The 23,146-nt window shown below is 29.9% G+C and overlaps 12 non-coding genes across 12 annotated transcripts; all 12 read right to left on the bottom strand.

The window, feature by feature from the left end:
• Window positions 1-1,227: 1,227 nt before the first annotated feature.
• Window positions 1,228-1,299, bottom strand: TRNAQ-CUG (transfer RNA glutamine (anticodon CUG)). Its single transcript has one exon. It is a non-coding gene; the product is annotated as a tRNA-Gln (tRNA).
• A 1,817-nt stretch (window positions 1,300-3,116) lies between these two features.
• TRNAQ-CUG (transfer RNA glutamine (anticodon CUG)) lies at window positions 3,117-3,188 on the bottom strand. The gene has a single exon. It is a non-coding gene; the product is annotated as a tRNA-Gln (tRNA).
• A 1,815-nt stretch (window positions 3,189-5,003) lies between these two features.
• On the bottom strand, window positions 5,004-5,075 carry TRNAQ-CUG (transfer RNA glutamine (anticodon CUG)). The gene has a single exon. It is a non-coding gene; the product is annotated as a tRNA-Gln (tRNA).
• Window positions 5,076-6,891: 1,816 nt separating this feature from the next.
• TRNAQ-CUG (transfer RNA glutamine (anticodon CUG)) lies at window positions 6,892-6,963 on the bottom strand. The gene has a single exon. It is a non-coding gene; the product is annotated as a tRNA-Gln (tRNA).
• A 1,816-nt stretch (window positions 6,964-8,779) lies between these two features.
• Window positions 8,780-8,851, bottom strand: TRNAQ-CUG (transfer RNA glutamine (anticodon CUG)). The gene has a single exon. It is a non-coding gene; the product is annotated as a tRNA-Gln (tRNA).
• A 1,818-nt stretch (window positions 8,852-10,669) lies between these two features.
• Window positions 10,670-10,741, bottom strand: TRNAQ-CUG (transfer RNA glutamine (anticodon CUG)). The gene has a single exon. It is a non-coding gene; the product is annotated as a tRNA-Gln (tRNA).
• A 1,817-nt stretch (window positions 10,742-12,558) lies between these two features.
• On the bottom strand, window positions 12,559-12,630 carry TRNAQ-CUG (transfer RNA glutamine (anticodon CUG)). Its single transcript has one exon. It is a non-coding gene; the product is annotated as a tRNA-Gln (tRNA).
• Window positions 12,631-14,445: 1,815 nt separating this feature from the next.
• On the bottom strand, window positions 14,446-14,517 carry TRNAQ-CUG (transfer RNA glutamine (anticodon CUG)). The gene has a single exon. It is a non-coding gene; the product is annotated as a tRNA-Gln (tRNA).
• A 1,817-nt stretch (window positions 14,518-16,334) lies between these two features.
• Window positions 16,335-16,406, bottom strand: TRNAQ-CUG (transfer RNA glutamine (anticodon CUG)). Its single transcript has one exon. It is a non-coding gene; the product is annotated as a tRNA-Gln (tRNA).
• A 1,816-nt stretch (window positions 16,407-18,222) lies between these two features.
• On the bottom strand, window positions 18,223-18,294 carry TRNAQ-CUG (transfer RNA glutamine (anticodon CUG)). The gene has a single exon. It is a non-coding gene; the product is annotated as a tRNA-Gln (tRNA).
• Window positions 18,295-20,111: 1,817 nt separating this feature from the next.
• On the bottom strand, window positions 20,112-20,183 carry TRNAQ-CUG (transfer RNA glutamine (anticodon CUG)). Its single transcript has one exon. It is a non-coding gene; the product is annotated as a tRNA-Gln (tRNA).
• Window positions 20,184-21,999: 1,816 nt separating this feature from the next.
• Window positions 22,000-22,071, bottom strand: TRNAQ-CUG (transfer RNA glutamine (anticodon CUG)). The gene has a single exon. It is a non-coding gene; the product is annotated as a tRNA-Gln (tRNA).
• Between the last annotated feature and the right edge of the window lie 1,075 nt (window positions 22,072-23,146).

The raw sequence follows: 23,146 nt of genomic DNA, 5'->3' as shown, positions 1-23,146 counted from the left end.
AATAAACCAAGAAACCACATTCATTAGGGAACATCTAAAAAAAAAAATCTAAAATATTAGATTCTTAGAAGGCACATTTTATTGAAGTTATTGTACATATATTAACATCAATGCTTATTTGGATTACACAGTAAAATTCATATAATTACAAACATTTCTATAACTACCTTTTTTTAGATTTTAGTACATATTTACAATAATCAGTGATTTAAAAAATGTATTATATGTATAAAAAAGAAAAGTTTTTGTCAATCAAGGACTTAAACTGAAGGTACTAAAATGCACCTGGTGCCACCGAGATTTGAACTCAATTTACTGGATTCAGAGTACAGAGTGCTAACCATAACACCATGGAATCTCCCTTCTAATAACACATATAAAACTTTCTCTCAGAGTGTAAGATCTTAATTTCTACAAGATACAGAAATATTCATTCAGAGAGATATGTACTACATTGTATTTACAAATAAAACCATTAGGACCTACCAATTTGTATATACAGATTATTGGTTTCAGAGTCCAGAATTGTTAACAGTACACCATGAAAGCTCATTCATATGGTGGCATGTAAAAAATTTTCTCACAGTGTAAGATTCTTAGAGGTTACATTTTATTGGAATTATATTACAGATAAACCTGTCTCTCAGTATATATGATTCTTAATTTATGCAATTTATAGATATTTTCTTTCTCAGAGATATGAACTGCATAATACTAACAAAAAAACAATAGGACCTACCAAGATGTTAATACAAATCATGGATTCAGAGTCCAAAATGGTTACAAATACACCAGGAAACCTCATTCATGAGGAAGCATTTAAACAGTTTTTATTAGAATGTACTCTCAGAGAAATATAAACTGAACGGTACTTACAAAAAACCAATAGGACCTACCAAGATTTAAATACAGATCACTGGATTCAAAGATCAGAGTGGTTACCAATACACCAAGAAACCTTATTCACGAGGGAGAGCTAAACATTTTTTTCTAAAATGTTAGATTCTTAGAAGACACATTTTATTGCAATAATTGTACATATATTTACATCAACGCTTATTTGGGTTATATAGTACAATTCATATAATTACATACATTTCTATAACTACCTTTTTTAGCTTTTCGTACATATTTACAAAAATCAGTGATTTAAAAAAATGATTATATGTATGAAAAAGAATACTTTCTGTCAATTAAGAACTTAAACTGAAGGTACTAAAACACATCAGGTCCCACCGAGATTTGAACTCGGATGGCTGGATTCAGAGTCCAGAGTGCTAACCATTACACCATGGAACCTCTCTTCTAACACCACTTATACAACTTTCTCTTAGAGTGTGAGATCTTATTTTCTACAAGTTAAAGGAATAATAATCAGAGAGATAAGTATTACATTGTATTTACAAAAAAAAGCCATTAGGACCTACCAAATTTTTATACAGATTATAGGTTTCAGAGTCCAGAATTGTTAACAGTACACAATTAAACCTCATTCATATGGTAGCATGTACATTTTTTTGTCAGAGTATAAGATTCTTAGTGGATACATTTTATTGGAATTAAATGACAGATAAACCTGTCTCTCAGTGTGTAAGATTCTTAATTTATGCAATTTATAGATATTTTCTTTCTCAGAGATATTAACTGTATTGTACTTACAACAAAACCAATAGAACCTACCAAGATGTAAATATAGATCATGGATTCAGAGTCCAAAATGTTTATCAATACACCATGAAACCTCATCCATTAGGGAGCATCTAAATATTTTTATAAGAATGTACTCTCAGAGAGATATGAACTGAATGGTACTTACAAAAAACCAATAGGACCTACCAAGATTTAAATACAGATTACTGTATTCAAAGATCAGAGTGGAGTGGTTACCAATACACCAAGAAACCACATTCATTAGGGAACATCTAAACATTTTTTTCTAAAATGTTAGATTCTTAGAAGACACATTTTATTGAAGTTATTGTACATATATTAACATCAATGCTTATTTGGATTACACAGTAAAATTCATATAATTACAAACATTTCTATAACTACCTTTTTTTTAGATTTTAGTACATTTGTACAATAATCAGTGATTTTAAAAAAATGTATTATATGTATAAAAAAGAAAAGTTTTTGTCAATCAAGGACTTAAACTGAAGGTACTAAAATGCACCTGGTGCCACCGAGATTTGAACTCAATTTACTGGATTCAGAGTACAGAGTGCTAACCATAACACCATGGAATCTCCCTTCTAATAACACATATAAAACTTTCTCTCAGAGTGTAAGATCTTAATTTCTACAAGATACAGAAATATTCATTCAGAGTTATGTACTACATTGTATTTACAAATAAAACCATTAGGACCTACCAATTTGTATATAAAGATTATTGGTTTCAGAGTCCAGAATTGTTAACAGTACACCATGAAAGCTCATTCATATGGTGGCATGTAAAAAAATTTCTCACAGTGTAAGATTCTTAGAGGTTACATTTTATTGGAATTATATTACCGATAAACCTGTCTCTCAGTGTGTATGATTCTTAATTTATGCAATTTATAGATATTTTCTTTCTCAGAGATATGAACTGCATAATACTTACAAAAAAACAATAGGACCTACCAAGATGTGAATACAAATCATGGATTCAGAGTCCAAAATGGTTACAAATACACCAGGAAACATCATTCATGAGGAAGCATTTAAACAGTTTTTATTAGAATGTACTCTCAGAGAAATATAAACTGAACGGTACTTACAAAAAAACAATAGGACCTACCAAGATTTAAATACAGATCACTGGATTCAAAGATCAGAGTGGTTACCAATACACCAAGAAACCTCATTCACGAGGGAGAGCTAAACATTTTTTTCTAAAATGTTAGATTCTTAGAAGACACATTTTATTGCAATAATTGTACATATATTTACATCAACGCTTATTTGGGTTATATAGTACAATTCATATAATTACATACATTTCTATAACTACCTTTTTTAGCTTTTCGTACATATTTACAAAAATCAGTGATTTAAAAAAATGATTATATGTATGAAAAAGAAGACTTTCTGTCAATCAAGAACTTAAACTGAAGGTACTAAAACACATCAGGTCCCACCGAGATTTGAACTCGGATTGCTGGATTCAGAGTCCAGAGTGCTAACCATTACACCATGGAACCTCTATTCTAACACCACATATACAACTTTCTCTTAGAGTGTGAGATCTTATTTTCTACAAGTTACAGGAATAATAATCATAGAGATAAGTATTACATTGTATTTACAAAAAAAAGCCATTAGGACCTACCAAATTTTTATACAGATTATAGGTTTCAGAGTCAAGAATTGTTAACAGTACACAATGAAACCTCATTCATATGGTAGCAAGTACATTTTATTGTCAGAGTATAAGATTCTTAGTGGATACATTTTATTGGAATTAAATGACAGATAAACCTGTCTCTCAGTGTGTAAGATTCTTAATTTATGCAATTTATAGATATTTTCTTTCTCAGAGATATTAACTGTATTGTACTTACAACAAAACCAATAGAACCTACCAAGATTTAAATATAGATCATGGATTCAGAATCCAAAATGTTTACCAATACACCATGAAACCTCATCCATTAGGGAGCATCTAAATATTTTTATAAGAATGTACTCTCAGAGAGATATGAACTGAATGGTACTTACAAAAAACCAATAGGACCTACCAAGATTTAAATACAGATCACTGTATTCAAAGATCAGAGTGGAGTGGTTACTAATAAACCAAGAAACCACATTCATTAGGGAACATCTAAAAAAAAAATTCTAAAATATTAGATTCTTAGAAGGCACATTTTATTGAAGTTATTGTACATATATTAACATCAATGCTTATTTGGATTACACAGTAAAATTCATATAATTACAAACATTTCTATAACTACCTTTTTTTAGATTTTAGTACATATTTACAATAATCAGTGATTTAAAAATGTATTATATGTATAAAAAAGAAAAGTTTTTGTCAATCAAGGACTTAAACTGAAGGTACTAAAATGCACCTGGTGCCACCGAGATTTGAACTCAATTTACTGGATTCAGAGTACAGAGTGCTAATCATAACACCATGGAATCTCCCTTCTAATAACACATATAAAACTTTCTCTCAGAGTGTAAGATCTTAATTTCTACAAGATACAGAAATATTCATTCAGAGAGATATGTACTACATTGTATTTACAAATAAAACCATTAGGACCTGCCAATTTGTATATACAGATTATTGGTTTCAGAGTCCAGAATTGTTAACAGTACACCATGAAAGCTCATTCATATGGTGGCATGTAAAAAATTTTCTCACAGTGTAAGATTCTTAGAGGTTACATTTTATTGGAATTATATTACAGATAAACCTGTCTCTCAGTATATATGATTCTTAATTTATGCAATTTATAGATATTTTCTTTCTCAGAGATATGAACTGCATAATACTAACAAAAAAACAATAGGACCTACCAAGATGTTAATACAAATCATGGATTCAGAGTCCAAAATGGTTACAAATACACCAGGAAACCTCATTCATGAGGAAGCATTTAAACAGTTTTTATTAGAATGTACTCTCAGAGAAATATAAACTGAACGGTACTTACAAAAAACCAATAGGACCTACCAAGATTTAAATACAGATCACTGGATTCAAAGATCAGAGTGGTTACCAATACACCAAGAAACCTCATTCACGAGGGAGAGCTAAACATTTTTTTCTAAAATGTTAGATTCTTAGAAGACACATTTTATTGCAATAATTGTACATATATTTACATCAACGCTTATTTGGGTTATATAGTACAATTCATATAATTACATACATTTCTATAACTACCTTTTTTAGCTTTTCGTACATATTTACAAAAATCAGTGATTTAAAAAAATGATTATATGTATGAAAAAGAATACTTTCTGTCAATTAAGAACTTAAACTGAAGGTACTAAAACACATCAGGTCCCACCGAGATTTGAACTCGGATCGCTGGATTCAGAGTCCAGAGTGCTAACCATTACACCATGGAACCTCTCTTCTAACATCACTTATACAACTTTCTCTTAGAGTGTGAGATCTTATTTTCTACAAGTTAAAGGAATAATAATCAGAGAGATAAGTATTACATTGTATTTACAAAAAAAAGCCATTAGGACCTACCAAATTTTTATACAGATTATAGGTTTCAGAGTCCAGAATTGTTAACAGTACACAATTAAACCTCATTCATATGGTAGCATGTACATTTTTTTGTCAGAGTATAAGATTCTTAGTGGATACATTTTATTGGAATTAAATGACAGATAAACCTGTCTCTCAGTGTGTAAGATTCTTAATTTATGCAATTTATAGATATTTTCTTTCTCAGAGATATTAACTGTATTGTACTTACAACAAAACCAATAGAACCTACCAAGATGTAAATATAGATCATGGATTCAGAGTCCAAAATGTTTATCAATACACCATGAAACCTCATCCATTAGGGAGCATCTAAATATTTTTATAAGAATGTACTCTCAGAGAGATATGAACTGAATGGTACTTACAAAAAACCAATAGGACCTACCAAGATTTAAATACAGATTACTGTATTCAAAGATCAGAGTGGAGTGGTTACCAATACACCAAGAAACCACATTCATTAGGGAACATCTAAACATTTTTTTCTAAAATGTTAGATTCTTAGAAGACACATTTTATTGAAGTTATTGTACATATATTAACATCAATGCTTATTTGGATTACACAGTAAAATTCATATAATTACAAACATTTCTATAACTACCTTTTTTTTAGATTTTAGTACATTTGTACAATAATCAGTGATTTTAAAAAATGTATTATATGTATAAAAAAGAAAAGTTTTTGTCAATCAAGGACTTAAACTGAAGGTACTAAAATGCACCTGGTGCCACCGAGATTTGAACTCAATTTACTGGATTCAGAGTACAGAGTGCTAACCATAACACCATGGAATCTCCCTTCTAATAACACATATAAAACGTTCTCTCAGAGTGTAAGATCTTAATTTCTACAAGATACAGAAATATTCATTCAGAGTTATGTACTACATTGTATTTACAAATAAAACCATTAGGACCTACCAATTTGTATATACAGATTATTAGTTTCAGAGTCCAGAATTGTTAACAGTACACCATGAAAGCTCATTCATATGGTGGCATGTAAAAAAATTTCTCACAGTGTAAGATTCTTAGAGGTTACATTTTATTGGAATTATATTACCGATAAACCTGTCTCTCAGTGTGTATGATTCTTAATTTATGCAATTTATAGATATTTTCTTTCTCAGAGATATGAACTGCATAATACTTACAAAAAAACAATAGGACCTACCAAGATGTGAATACAAATCATGGATTCAGAGTCCAAAATGGTTACAAATACACCAGGAAACATCATTCATGAGGAAGCATTTAAACAGTTTTTATTAGAATGTACTCTCAGAGAAATATAAACTGAACGGTACTTACAAAAAAACAATAGGACCTACCAAGATTTAAATACAGATCACTGGATTCAAAGATCAGAGTGGTTACCAATACACCAAGAAACCTCATTCACGAGGGAGAGCTAAACATTTTTTTCTAAAATGTTAGATTCTTAGAAGACACATTTTATTGCAATAATTGTACATATATTTACATCAACGCTTATTTGGGTTATATAGTACAATTCATATAATTACATACATTTCTATAACTACCTTTTTTAGCTTTTCGTACATATTTACAAAAATCAGTGATTTAAAAAAATGATTATATGTATGAAAAAGAAGACTTTCTGTCAATCAAGAACTTAAACTGAAGGTACTAAAACGCATCAGGTCCCACCGAGATTTGAACTCGGATTGCTGGATTCAGAGTCCAGAGTGCTAACCATTACACCATGGAACCTCTATTCTAACACCACATATACAACTTTCTCTTAGAGTGTGAGATCTTATTTTCTACAAGTTACAGGAATAATAATCATAGAGATAAGTATTACATTGTATTTACAAAAAAAAGCCATTAGGACCTACCAAATTTTTATACAGATTATAGGTTTCAGAGTCAAGAATTGTTAACAGTACACAATGAAACCTCGTTCATATGGTAGCAAGTACATTTTATTGTCAGAGTATAAGATTCTTAGTGGATACATTTTATTGGAATTAAATGACAGATAAACCTGTCTCTCAGTGTGTAAGATTCTTAATTTATGCAATTTATAGATATTTTCTTTCTCAGAGATATTAACTGTATTGTACTTACAACAAAACCAATAGAACCTACCAAGATTTAAATATAGATCATGGATTCAGAGTCCAAAATGTTTACCAATACACCATGAAACCTCATCCATTAGGGAGCATCTAAATATTTTTATAAGAATGTACTCTCAGAGAGATATGAACTGAATGGTACTTACAAAAAACCAATAGGACCTACCAAGATTTAAATACAGATCACTGTATTCAAAGATCAGAGTGGAGTGGTTACTAATAAACCAAGAAACCACATTCATTAGGGAACATCTAAAAAAAAAATTCTAAAATATTAGATTCTTAGAAGGCACATTTTATTGAAGTTATTGTACATATATTAACATCAATGCTTATTTGGATTACACAGTAAAATTCATATAATTACAAACATTTCTATAACTACCTTTTTTTAGATTTTAGTACATATTTACAATAATCAGTGATTTAAAAAATGTATTATATGTATAAAAAAGAAATGTTTTTGTCAATCAAGGACTTAAACTGAAGGTACTAAAATGCACCTGGTGCCACCGAGATTTGAACTCAATTTACTGGATTCAGAGTACAGAGTGCTAACCATAACACCATGGAATCTCCCTTCTAATAACACATATAAAACTTTCTCTCAGAGTGTAAGATCTTAATTTCTACAAGATACAGAAATATTCATTCAGAGAGATATGTACTACATTGTATTTACAAATAAAACCATTAGGACCTACCAATTTGTATATACAGATTATTGGTTTCAGAGTCCAGAATTGTTAACAGTACACCATGAAAGCTCATTCATATGGTGGCATGTAAAAAATTTTCTCACAGTGTAAGATTCTTAGAGGTTACATTTTATTGGAATTATATTACAGATAAACCTGTCTCTCAGTATATATGATTCTTAATTTATGCAATTTATAGATATTTTCTTTCTCAGAGATATGAACTGCATAATACTAACAAAAAAACAATAGGACCTACCAAGATGTTAATACAAATCATGGATTCAGAGTCCAAAATGGTTACAAATACACCAGGAAACCTCATTCATGAGGAAGCATTTAAACAGTTTTTATTAGAATGTACTCTCAGAGAAATATAAACTGAACGGTACTTACAAAAAACCAATAGGACCTACCAAGATTTAAATACAGATCACTGGATTCAAAGATCAGAGTGGTTACCAATACACCAAGAAACCTCATTCACGAGGGAGAGCTAAACATTTTTTTCTAAAATGTTAGATTCTTAGAAGACACATTTTATTGCAATAATTGTACATATATTTACATCAACGCTTATTTGGGTTATATAGTACAATTCATATAATTACATACATTTCTATAACTACCTTTTTTAGCTTTTCGTACATATTTACAAAAATCAGTGATTTAAAAAAATGATTATATGTATGAAAAAGAATACTTTCTGTCAATTAAGAACTTAAACTGAAGGTACTAAAACACATCAGGTCCCACCGAGATTTGAACTCGGATCGCTGGATTCAGAGTCCAGAGTACTAACCATTACACCATGGAACCTCTCTTCTAACACCCCTTATACAACTTTCTCTTAGAGTGTGAGATCTTATTTTCTACAAGTTAAAGGAATAATAATCAGAGAGATAAGTATTACATTGTATTTACAAAAAAAAGCCATTAGGACCTACCAAATTTTTATACAGATTATAGGTTTCAGAGTCCAGAATTGTTAACAGTACACAATTAAACCTCATTCATATGGTAGCATGTACATTTTTTTGTCAGAGTATAAGATTCTTAGTGGATACATTTTATTGGAATTAAATGACAGATAAACCTGTCTCTCAGTGTGTAAGATTCTTAATTTATGCAATTTATAGATATTTTCTTTCTCAGAGATATTAACTGTATTGTACTTACAACAAAACCAATAGAACCTACCAAGATGTAAATATAGATCATGGATTCAGAGTCCAAAATGTTTATCAATACACCATGAAACCTCATCCATTAGGGAGCATCTAAATATTTTTATAAGAATGTACTCTCAGAGAGATATGAACTGAATGGTACTTACAAAAAACCAATAGGACCTACCAAGATTTAAATACAGATTACTGTATTCAAAGATCAGAGTGGAGTGGTTACCAATACACCAAGAAACCACATTCATTAGGGAACATCTAAACATTTTTTTCTAAAATGTTAGATTCTTAGAAGACACATTTTATTGAAGTTATTGTACATATATTAACATCAATGCTTATTTGGATTACACAGTAAAATTCATATAATTACAAACATTTCTATAACTACCTTTTTTTTAGATTTTAGTACATTTGTACAATAATCAGTGATTATAAAAAAATGTATTATATGTATAAAAAAGAAAAGTTTTTGTCAATCAAGGACTTAAACTGAAGGTACTAAAATGCACATGTTCCCACCGAGATTTGAACTCAATTTACTGGATTCAGAGTACAGAGTGCAAACCATAACACCATGGAATCTCCCTTCTAATAACACATATAAAACTTTCTCTCAGAGTGTAAGATCTTAATTTCTACAAGATACAGAAATATTCATTCAGAGTTATGTACTACATTGTATTTACAAATAAAACCATTAGGACCTACCAATTTGTATATACAGATTATTAGTTTCAGAGTCCAGAATTGTTAACAGTACACCATGAAAACTCATTCATATGGTGGCATGTAAAAAAAATTTCTCACAGTGTAAGATTCTTAGAGGTTACATTTTATTGGAATTATATTACCGATAAACCTGTCTCTCAGTGTGTATGATTCTTAATTTATGCAATTTATAGATATTTTCTTTCTCAGAGATATGAACTGCATAATACTTACAAAAAAACAATAGGACCTACCAAGATGTGAATACAAATCATGGATTCAGAGTCCAAAATGGTTACAAATACACCAGGAAACATCATTCATGAGGAAGCATTTAAACAGTTTTTATTAGAATGTACTCTCAGAGAAATATAAACTGAACGGTACTTACAAAAAACCAATAGGACCTACCAAGATTTAAATACAGATCACTGGATTCAAAGATCAGAGTGGTTACCAATACACCAAGAAACCTCATTCACGAGGGAGAGCTAAACATTTTTTTCTAAAATGTTAGATTCTTAGAAGACACATTTTATTGCAATAATTGTACATATATTTACATCAACACTTATTTGGGTTATATAGTACAATTCATATAATTACATACATTTCTATAACTACCTTTTTTAGCTTTTCGTACATATTTACAAAAATCAGTGATTTAAAAAAATGATTATATGTATGAAAAAGAATACTTTCTGTCAATTAAGAACTTAAACTGAAGGTACTAAAACACATCAGGTCCCACCGAGATTTGAACTCGGATCGCTGGATTCAGAGTCCAGAGTGCTAACCATTACACCATGGAACCTCTCTTCTAACACCACTTATACAACTTTCTCTTAGAGTGTGAGATCTTATTTTCTACAAGTTAAAGGAATAATAATCAGAGAGATAAGTATTACATTGTATTTACAAAAAAAAGCCATTAGGACCTACCAAATTTTTATACAGATTATAGGTTTCAGAGTCCAGAATTGTTAACAGTACACAATTAAACCTCATTCATATGGTAGCATGTAAATTTTTTTGTCAGAGTATAAGATTCTTAGTGGATACATTTTATTGGAATTAAATGACAGATAAACCTGTCTCTCAGTGTGTAAGATTCTTAATTTATGCAATTTATAGATATTTTCTTTCTCAGAGATATTAACTGTATTGTACTTACAACAAAACCAATAGAACCTACCAAGATGTAAATATAGATCATGGATTCAGAGTCCAAAATGTTTATCAATACACCATGAAACCTCATCCATTAGGGAGCATCTAAATATTTTTATAAGAATGTACTCTCAGAGAGATATGAACTGAATGGTACTTACAAAAAACCAATAGGACCTACCAAGATTTAAATACAGATTACTGTATTCAAAGATCAGAGTGGAGTGGTTACCAATACACCAAGAAACCACATTCATTAGGGAACATCTAAACATTTTTTTCTAAAATGTTAGATTCTTAGAAGACACATTTTATTGAAGTTATTGTACATATATTAACATCAATGCTTATTTGGATTACACAGTAAAATTCATATAATTACAAACATTTCTATAACTACCTTTTTTTTAGATTTTAGTACATTTGTACAATAATCAGTGATTTAAAAAAAATGTATTATATGTATAAAAAAGAAAAGTTTTTGTCAATCAAGGACTTAAACTGAAGGTACTAAAATGCACCTGGTGCCACCGAGATTTGAACTCAATTTACTGGATTCAGAGTACAGAGTGCTAACCATAACACCATGGAATCTCCCTTCTAATAACACATATAAAACTTTCTCTCAGAGTGTAAGATCTTAATTTCTACAAGATACAGAAATATTCATTCAGAGTTATGTACTACATTGTATTTACAAATAAAACCATTAGGACCTACCAATTTGTATATAAAGATTATTAGTTTCAGAGTCCAGAATTGTTAACAGTACACCATGAAAGCTCATTCATATGGTGGCATGTAAAAAAATTTCTCACAGTGTAAGATTCTTAGAGGTTACATTTTATTGGAATTATATTACCGATAAACCTGTCTCTCAGTGTGTATGATTCTTAATTTATGCAATTTATAGATATTTTCTTTCTCAGAGATATGAACTGCATAATACTTACAAAAAAACAATAGGACCTACCAAGATGTGAATACAAATCATGGATTCAGAGTCCAAAATGGTTACAAATACACCAGGAAACATCATTCATGAGGAAGCATTTAAACAGTTTTTATTAGAATGTACTCTCAGAGAAATATAAACTGAACGGTACTTACAAAAAAACAATAGGACCTACCAAGATTTAAATACAGATCACTGGATTCAAAGATCAGAGTGGTTACCAATACACCAAGAAACCTCATTCACGAGGGAGAGCTAAACATTTTTTTCTAAAATGTTAGATTCTTAGAAGACACATTTTATTGCAATAATTGTACATATATTTACATCAACGCTTATTTGGGTTATATAGTACAATTCATATAATTACATACATTTCTATAACTACCTTTTTTAGCTTTTCGTACATATTTACAAAAATCAGTGATTTAAAAAAATGATTATATGTATGAAAAAGAAGACTTTCTGTCAATCAAGAACTTAAACTGAAGGTACTAAAACACATCAGGTCCCACCGAGATTTGAACTCGGATTGCTGGATTCAGAGTCCAGAGTGCTAACCATTACACCATGGAACCTCTATTCTAACACCACATATACAACTTTCTCTTAGAGTGTGAGATCTTATTTTCTACAAGTTACAGGAATAATAATCATAGAGATAAGTATTACATTGTATTTACAAAAAAAAGCCATTAGGACCTACCAAATTTTTATACAGATTATAGGTTTCAGAGTCAAGAATTGTTAACAGTACACAATGAAACCTCATTCATATGGTAGCAAGTACATTTTATTGTCAGAGTATAAGATTCTTAGTGGATACATTTTATTGGAATTAAATGACAGATAAACCTGTCTCTCAGTGTGTAAGATTCTTAATTTATGCAATTTATAGATATTTTCTTTCTCAGAGATATTAACTGTATTGTACTTACAACAAAACCAATAGAACCTACCAAGATTTAAATATAGATCATGGATTCAGAATCCAAAATGTTTACCAATACACCATGAAACCTCATCCATTAGGGAGCATCTAAATATTTTTATAAGAATGTACTCTCAGAGAGATATGAACTGAATGGTACTTACAAAAAACCAATAGGACCTACCAAGATTTAAATACAGATCACTGTATTCAAAGATCAGAGTGGAGTGGTTACTAATAAACCAAGAAACCACATTCATTAGGGAACATCTAAAAAAAAAATTCTAAAATATTAGATTCTTAGAAGGCACATTTTATTGAAGTTATTGTACATATATTAACATCAATGCTTATTTGGATTACACAGTAAAATTCATATAATTACAAACATTTCTATAACTACCTTTTTTTAGATTTTAGTACATATTTACAATAATCAGTGATTTAAAAATGTATTATATGTATAAAAAAGAAAAGTTTTTGTCAATCAAGGACTTAAACTGAAGGTACTAAAATGCACCTGGTGCCACCGAGATTTGAACTCAATTTACTGGATTCAGAGTACAGAGTGCTAATCATAACACCATGGAATCTCCCTTCTAATAACACATATAAAACTTTCTCTCAGAGTGTAAGATCTTAATTTCTACAAGATACAGAAATATTCATTCAGAGAGATATGTACTACATTGTATTTACAAATAAAACCATTAGGACCTACCAATTTGTATATACAGATTATTGGTTTCAGAGTCCAGAATTGTTAACAGTACACCATGAAAGCTCATTCATATGGTGGCATGTAAAAAATTTTCTCACAGTGTAAGATTCTTAGAGGTTACATTTTATTGGAATTATATTACAGATAAACCTGTCTCTCAGTATATATGATTCTTAATTTATGCAATTTATAGATATTTTCTTTCTCAGAGATATGAACTGCATAATACTAACAAAAAAACAATAGGACCTACCAAGATGTTAATACAAATCATGGATTCAGAGTCCAAAATGGTTACAAATACACCAGGAAACCTCATTCATGAGGAAGCATTTAAACAGTTTTTATTAGAATGTACTCTCAGAGAAATATAAACTGAACGGTACTTACAAAAAACCAATAGGACCTACCAAGATTTAAATACAGATCACTGGATTCAAAGATCAGAGTGGTTACCAATACACCAAGAAACCTCATTCACGAGGGAGAGCTAAACATTTTTTTCTAAAATGTTAGATTCTTAGAAGACACATTTTATTGCAATAATTGTACATATATTTACATCAACGCTTATTTGGGTTATATAGTACAATTCATATAATTACATACATTTCTATAACTACCTTTTTTAGCTTTTCGTACATATTTACAAAAATCAGTGATTTAAAAAAATGATTATATGTATGAAAAAGAATACTTTCTGTCAATTAAGAACTTAAACTGAAGGTACTAAAACACATCAGGTCCCACCGAGATTTGAACTCGGATCGCTGGATTCAGAGTCCAGAGTGCTAACCATTACACCATGGAACCTCTCTTCTAACATCACTTATACAACTTTCTCTTAGAGTGTGAGATCTTATTTTCTACAAGTTAAAGGAATAATAATCAGAGAGATAAGTATTACATTGTATTTACAAAAAAAAGCCATTAGGACCTACCAAATTTTTATACAGATTATAGGTTTCAGAGTCCAGAATTGTTAACAGTACACAATTAAACCTCATTCATATGGTAGCATGTACATTTTTTTGTCAGAGTATAAGATTCTTAGTGGATACATTTTATTGGAATTAAATGACAGATAAACCTGTCTCTCAGTGTGTAAGATTCTTAATTTATGCAATTTATAGATATTTTCTTTCTCAGAGATATTAACTGTATTGTACTTACAACAAAACCAATAGAACCTACCAAGATGTAAATATAGATCATGGATTCAGAGTCCAAAATGTTTATCAATACACCATGAAACCTCATCCATTAGGGAGCATCTAAATATTTTTATAAGAATGTACTCTCAGAGAGATATGAACTGAATGGTACTTACAAAAAACCAATAGGACCTACCAAGATTTAAATACAGATTACTGTATTCAAAGATCAGAGTGGAGTGGTTACCAATACACCAAGAAACCACATTCATTAGGGAACATCTAAACATTTTTTTCTAAAATGTTAGATTCTTAGAAGACACATTTTATTGAAGTTATTGTACATATATTAACATCAATGCTTATTTGGATTACACAGTAAAATTCATATAATTACAAACATTTCTATAACTACCTTTTTTTTAGATTTTAGTACATTTGTACAATAATCAGTGATTTTAAAAAAATGTATTATATGTATAAAAAAGAAAAGTTTTTGTCAATCAAGGACTTAAACTGAAGGTACTAAAATGCACCTGGTGCCACCGAGATTTGAACTCAATTTACTGGATTCAGAGTACAGAGTGCTAACCATAACACCATGGAATCTCCCTTCTAATAACACATATAAAACTTTCTCTCAGAGTGTAAGATCTTAATTTCTACAAGATACAGAAATATTCATTCAGAGTTATGTACTACATTGTATTTACAAATAAAACCATTAGGACCTACCAATTTGTATATACAGATTATTAGTTTCAGAGTCCAGAATTGTTAACAGTACACCATGAAAGCTCATTCATATGGTGGCATGTAAAAAAATTTCTCACAGTGTAAGATTCTTAGAGGTTACATTTTATTGGAATTATATTACCGATAAATCTGTCTCTCAGTGTGTATGATTCTTAATTTATGCAATTTATAGATATTTTCTTTCTCAGAGATATGAACTGCATAATACTTACAAAAAAACAATAGGACCTACCAAGATGTGAATACAAATCATGGATTCAGAGTCCAAAATGGTTACAAATACACCAGGAAACATCATTCATGAGGAAGCATTTAAACAGTTTTTATTAGAATGTACTCTCAGAGAAATATAAACTGAACGGTACTTACAAAAAAACAATAGGACCTACCAAGATTTAAATACAGATCACTGGATTCAAAGATCAGAGTGGTTACCAATACACCAAGAAACCTCATTCACGAGGGAGAGCTAAACATTTTTTTCTAAAATGTTAGATTCTTAGAAGACACATTTTATTGCAATAATTGTACATATATTTACATCAACGCTTATTTGGGTTATATAGTACAATTCATATAATTACATACATTTCTATAACTACCTTTTTTAGCTTTTCGTACATATTTACAAAAATCAGTGATTTAAAAAAATGATTATATGTATGAAAAAGAAGACTTTCTGTCAATCAAGAACTTAAACTGAAGGTGCTAAAACACATCAGGTCCCACCGAGATTTGAACTCGGATTGCTGGATTCAGAGTCCAGAGTGCTAACCATTACACCATGGAACCTCTATTCTAACACCACATATACAACTTTCTCTTAGAGTGTGAGATCTTATTTTCTACAAGTTACAGGAATAATAATCATAGAGATAAGTATTACATTGTATTTACAAAAAAAAGCCATTAGGACCTACCAAATTTTTATACAGATTATAGGTTTCAGAGTCAAGAATTGTTAACAGTACACAATGAAACCTCATTCATATGGTAGCAAGTACATTTTATTGTCAGAGTATAAGATTCTTAGTGGATACATTTTATTGGAATTAAATGACAGATAAACCTGTCTCTCAGTGTGTAAGATTCTTAATTTATGCAATTTATAGATATTTTCTTTCTCAGAGATATTAACTGTATTGTACTTACAACAAAACCAATAGAACCTACCAAGATTTAAATATAGATCATGGATTCAGAGTCCAAAATGTTTACCAATACACCATGAAACCTCATCCATTAGGGAGCATCTAAATATTTTTATAAGAATGTACTCTCAGAGAGATATGAACTGAATGGTACTTACAAAAAACCAATAGGACCTACCAAGATTTAAATACAGATCACTGTATTCAAAGATCAGAGTGGAGTGGTTACTAATAAACCAAGAAACCACATTCATTAGGGAACATCTAAAAAAAAAATTCTAAAATATTAGATTCTTAGAAGGCACATTTTATTGAAGTTATTGTACATATATTAACATCAATGCTTATTTGGATTACACAGTAAAATTCATATAATTACAAACATTTCTATAACTACCTTTTTTTAGATTTTAGTACATATTTACAATAATCAGTGATTTAAAAAATGTATTATATGTATAAAAAAGAAATGTTTTTGTCAATCAAGGACTTAAACTGAAGGTACTAAAATGCACCTGGTGCCACCGAGATTTGAACTCAATTTACTGGATTCAGAGTACAGAGTGCTAACCATAACACCATGGAATCTCCCTTCTAATAACACATATAAAACTTTCTCTCAGAGTGTAAGATCTTAATTTCTACAAGATACAGAAATATTCATTCAGAGAGATATGTACTACATTGTATTTACAAATAAAACCATTAGGACCTACCAATTTGTATATACAGATTATTGGTTTCAGAGTCCAGAATTGTTAACAGTACACCATGAAAGCTCATTCATATGGTGGCATGTAAAAAATTTTCTCACAGTGTAAGATTCTTAGAGGTTACATTTTATTGGAATTATATTACAGATAAACCTGTCTCTCAGTATATATGATTCTTAATTTATGCAATTTATAGATATTTTCTTTCTCAGAGATATGAACTGCATAATACTAACAAAAAAACAATAGGACCTACCAAGATGTTAATACAAATCATGGATTCAGAGTCCAAAATGGTTACAAATACACCAGGAAACCTCATTCATGAGGAAGCATTTAAACAGTTTTTATTAGAATGTACTCTCAGAGAAATATAAACTGAACGGTACTTACAAAAAACCAATAGGACCTACCAAGATTTAAATACAGATCACTGGATTCAAAGATCAGAGTGGTTACCAATACACCAAGAAACCTCATTCACGAGGGAGAGCTAAACATTTTTTTCTAAAATGTTAGATTCTTAGAAGACACATTTTATTGCAATAATTGTACATATATTTACATCAACGCTTATTTGGGTTATATAGTACAATTCATATAATTACATACATTTCTATAACTACCTTTTTTAGCTTTTCGTACATATTTACAAAAATCAGTGATTTAAAAAAATGATTATATGTATGAAAAAGAATACTTTCTGTCAATTAAGAACTTAAACTGAAGGTACTAAAACACATCAGGTCCCACCGAGATTTGAACTCGGATCGCTGGATTCAGAGTCCAGAGTGCTAACCATTACACCATGGAACCTCTCTTCTAACACCCCTTATACAACTTTCTCTTAGAGTGTGAGATCTTATTTTCTACAAGTTAAAGGAATAATAATCAGAGAGATAAGTATTACATTGTATTTACAAAAAAAAGCCATTAGGACCTACCAAATTTTTATACAGATTATAGGTTTCAGAGTCCAGAATTGTTAACAGTACACAATTAAACCTCATTCATATGGTAGCATGTACATTTTTTTGTCAGAGTATAAGATTCTTAGTGGATACATTTTATTGGAATTAAATGACAGATAAACCTGTCTCTCAGTGTGTAAGATTCTTAATTTATGCAATTTATAGATATTTTCTTTCTCAGAGATATTAACTGTATTGTACTTACAACAAAACCAATAGAACCTACCAAGATGTAAATATAGATCATGGATTCAGAGTCCAAAATGTTTATCAATACACCATGAAACCTCATCCATTAGGGAGCATCTAAATATTTTTATAAGAATGTACTCTCAGAGAGATATGAACTGAATGGTACTTACAAAAAACCAATAGGACCTACCAAGATTTAAATACAGATTACTGTATTCAAAGATCAGAGTGGAGTGGTTACCAATACACCAAGAAACCACATTCATTAGGGAACATCTAAACATTTTTTTCTAAAATGTTAGATTCTTAGAAGACACATTTTATTGAAGTTATTGTACATATATTAACATCAATGCTTATTTGGATTACACAGTAAAATTCATATAATTACAAACATTTCTATAACTACCTTTTTTTTAGATTTTAGTACATTTGTACAATAATCAGTGATTTTAAAAAAATGTATTATATGTATAAAAAAGAAAAGTTTTTGTCAATCAAGGACTTAAACTGAAGGTACTAAAATGCACCTGGTGCCACCGAGATTTGAACTCAATTTACTGGATTCAGAGTACAGAGTGCTAACCATAACACCATGGAATCTCCCTTCTAATAACACATATAAAACTTTCTCTCAGAGTGTAAGATCTTAATTTCTACAAGATACAGAAATATTCATTCAGAGTTATGTACTACATTGTATTTACAAATAAAACCATTAGGACCTACCAATTTGTATATAAAGATTATTAGTTTCAGAGTCCAGAATTGTTAACAGTACACCATGAAAGCTCATTCATATGGTGGCATGTAAAAAAATTTCTCACAGTGTAAGATTCTTAGAGGTTACATTTTATTGGAATTATATTACCGATAAACCTGTCTCTCAGTGTGTATGATTCTTAATTTATGCAATTTATAGATATTTTCTTTCTCAGAGATATGAACTGCATAATACTTACAAAAAAACAATAGGACCTACCAAGATGTGAATACAAATCATGGATTCAGAGTCCAAAATGGTTACAAATACACCAGGAAACATCATTCATGAGGAAGCATTTAAACAGTTTTTATTAGAATGTACTCTCAGAGAAATATAAACTGAACGGTACTTACAAAAAAACAATAGGACCTACCAAGATTTAAATACAGATCACTGGATTCAAAGATCAGAGTGGTTACCAATACACCAAGAAACCTCATTCACGAGGGAGAGCTAAACATTTTTTTCTAAAATGTTAGATTCTTAGAAGACACATTTTATTGCAATAATTGTACATATATTTACATCAACGCTTATTTGGGTTATATAGTACAATTCATATAATTACATACATTTCTATAACTACCTTTTTTAGCTTTTCGTACATATTTACAAAAATCAGTGATTTAAAAAAATGATTATATGTATGAAAAAGAAGACTTTCTGTCAATCAAGAACTTAAACTGAAGGTACTAAAACACATCAGGTCCCACCGAGATTTGAACTCGGATTGCTGGATTCAGAGTCCAGAGTGCTAACCATTACACCATGGAACCTCTATTCTAACACCACATATACAACTTTCTCTTAGAGTGTGAGATCTTATTTTCTACAAGTTACAGGAATAATAATCATAGAGATAAGTATTACATTGTATTTACAAAAAAAAGCCATTAGGACCTACCAAATTTTTATACAGATTATAGGTTTCAGAGTCAAGAATTGTTAACAGTACACAATGAAACCTCATTCATATGGTAGCAAGTACATTTTATTGTCAGAGTATAAGATTCTTAGTGGATACATTTTATTGGAATTAAATGACAGATAAACCTGTCTCTCAGTGTGTAAGATTCTTAATTTTTGCAATTTATAGATATTTTCTTTCTCAGAGATATTAACTGTATTGTACTTACAACAAATCCAATAGAACCTACCAAGATTTAAATATAGATCATGGATTCAGAGTCCAAAATGTTTACCAATACACCATGAAACCTCATCCATTAGGGAGCATCTAAATATTTTTATAAGAATGTACTCTCAGAGAGATATGAACTGAATGGTACTTACAAAAAACCAATAGGACCTACCAAGATTTAAATACAGATCACTGTATTCAAAGATCAGAGTGGAGTGGTTACTAATAAACCAAGAAACCACATTCATTAGGGAACATCTAAAAAAAAAATTCTAAAATATTAGATTCTTAGAAGGCACATTTTATTGAAGTTATTGTACATATATTAACATCAATGCTTATTTGGATTACACAGTAAAATTCATATAATTACAAACATTTCTATAACTACCTTTTTTTAGATTTTAGTACATATTTACAATAATCAGTGATTTAAAAAATGTATTATATGTATAAAAAAGAAAAGTTTTTGTCAATCAAGGACTTAAACTGAAGGTACTAAAATGCACCTGGTGCCACCGAGATTTGAACTCAATTTACTGGATTCAGAGTACAGAGTGCTAACCATAACACCATGGAATCTCCCTTCTAATAACACATATAAAACTTTCTCTCAGAGTGTAAGATCTTAATTTCTACAAGATACAGAAATATTCATTCAGAGAGATATGTACTACATTGTATTTACAAATAAAACCATTAGGACCTACCAATTTGTATATACAGATTATTGGTTTCAGAGTCCAGAATTGTTAACAGTACACCATGAAAGCTCATTCATATGGTGGCATGTAAAAAATTTTCTCACAGTGTAAGATTCTTAGAGGTTACATTTTATTGGAATTATATTACAGATAAACCTGTCTCTCAGTATATATGATTCTTAATTTATGCAATTTATAGATATTTTCTTTCTCAGAGATATGAACTGCATAATACTAACAAAAAAACAATAGGACCTACCAAGATGTTAATACAAATCATGGATTCAGAGTCCAAAATGGTTACAAATACACCAGGAAACCTCATTCATGAGGAAGCATTTAAACAGTTTTTATTAGAATGTACTCTCAGAGAAATATAAACTGAACGGTACTTACAAAAAACCAATAGGACCTACCAAGATTTAAATACAGATCACTGGATTCAAAGATCAGAGTGGTTACCAATACACCAAGAAACCTCATTCACGAGGGAGAGCTAAACATTTTTTTCTAAAATGTTAGATTCTTAGAAGACACATTTTATTGCAATAATTGTACATATATTTACATCAACGCTTATTTGGGTTATATAGTACAATTCATATAATTACATACATTTCTATAACTACCTTTTTTAGCTTTTCGTACATATTTACAAAAATCAGTGATTTTAAAAAATGATTATATGTATGAAAAAGAATACTTTCTGTCAATTAAGAACTTAAACTGAAGGTAATAAAACACATCAGGTCCCACCAAGATTTGAACTCGGATCGCTGGATTCAGAGTCCAGAGTGCTAACCATTACACCATGGAACCTCTCTTCTAACACCACTTATACAACTTTCTCTTAGAGTGTGAGATCTTATTTTCTACAAGTTAAAGGAATAATAATCAGAGAGATAAGTATTACATTGTATTTACAAAAAAAAGCCATTAGGACCTACCAAATTTTTATACAGATTATAGATTTCAGAGTCCAGAATTGTTAACAGTACACAATTAAACCTCATTCATATGGTAGCATGTACATTTTTTTGTCAGAGTATAAGATTCTTAGTGGATACATTTTATTGGAATTAAATGACAGATAAACCTGTCTCTCAGTGTGTAAGATTCTTAATTTATGCAATTTATAGATATTTTCTTTCTCAGAGATATTAACTGTATTGTACTTACAACAAAACCAATAGAACCTACCAAGATGTAAATATAGATCATGGATTCAGAGTCCAAAATGTTTATCAATACACCATGAAACCTCATCCATTAGGGAGCATCTAAATATTTTTATAAGAATGTACTCTCAGAGAGATATGAACTGAATGGTACTTACAAAAAACCAATAGGACCTACCAAGATTTAAATACAGATTACTGTATTCAAAGATCAGAGTGGAGTGGTTACCAATACACCAAGAAACCACATTCATTAGGGAACATCTAAACATTTTTTTCTAAAATGTTAGATTCTTAGAAGACACATTTTATTGAAGTTATTGTACATATATTAACATCAATGCTTATTTGGATTACACAGTAAAATTCATATAATTACAAACATTTCTATAACTACCTTTTTTTTAGATTTTAGTACATTTGTACAATAATCAGTGATTTTAAAAAAATGTATTATATGTATAAAAAAGAAAAGTTTTTGTCAATCAAGGACTTAAACTGAAGGTACTAAAATGCACCTGGTGCCACCGAGATTTGAACTCAATTTACTGGATTCAGAGTACAGAGTGCTAACCATAACACCATGGAATCTCCCTTCTAATAACACATATAAAACTTTCTCTCAGAGTGTAAGATCTTAATTTCTACAAGATACAGAAATATTCATTCAGAGTTATGTACTACATTGTATTTACAAATAAAACCATTAGGACCTA

This window comes from Pseudophryne corroboree, chromosome 11 (assembly GCF_028390025.1).
Source record: "Pseudophryne corroboree isolate aPseCor3 chromosome 11, aPseCor3.hap2, whole genome shotgun sequence".
In the NCBI taxonomy this organism is placed as follows: Eukaryota; Metazoa; Chordata; class Amphibia; order Anura; family Myobatrachidae; genus Pseudophryne; species Pseudophryne corroboree.
This window is presented reverse-complemented; position numbering and strand designations above follow the sequence as displayed.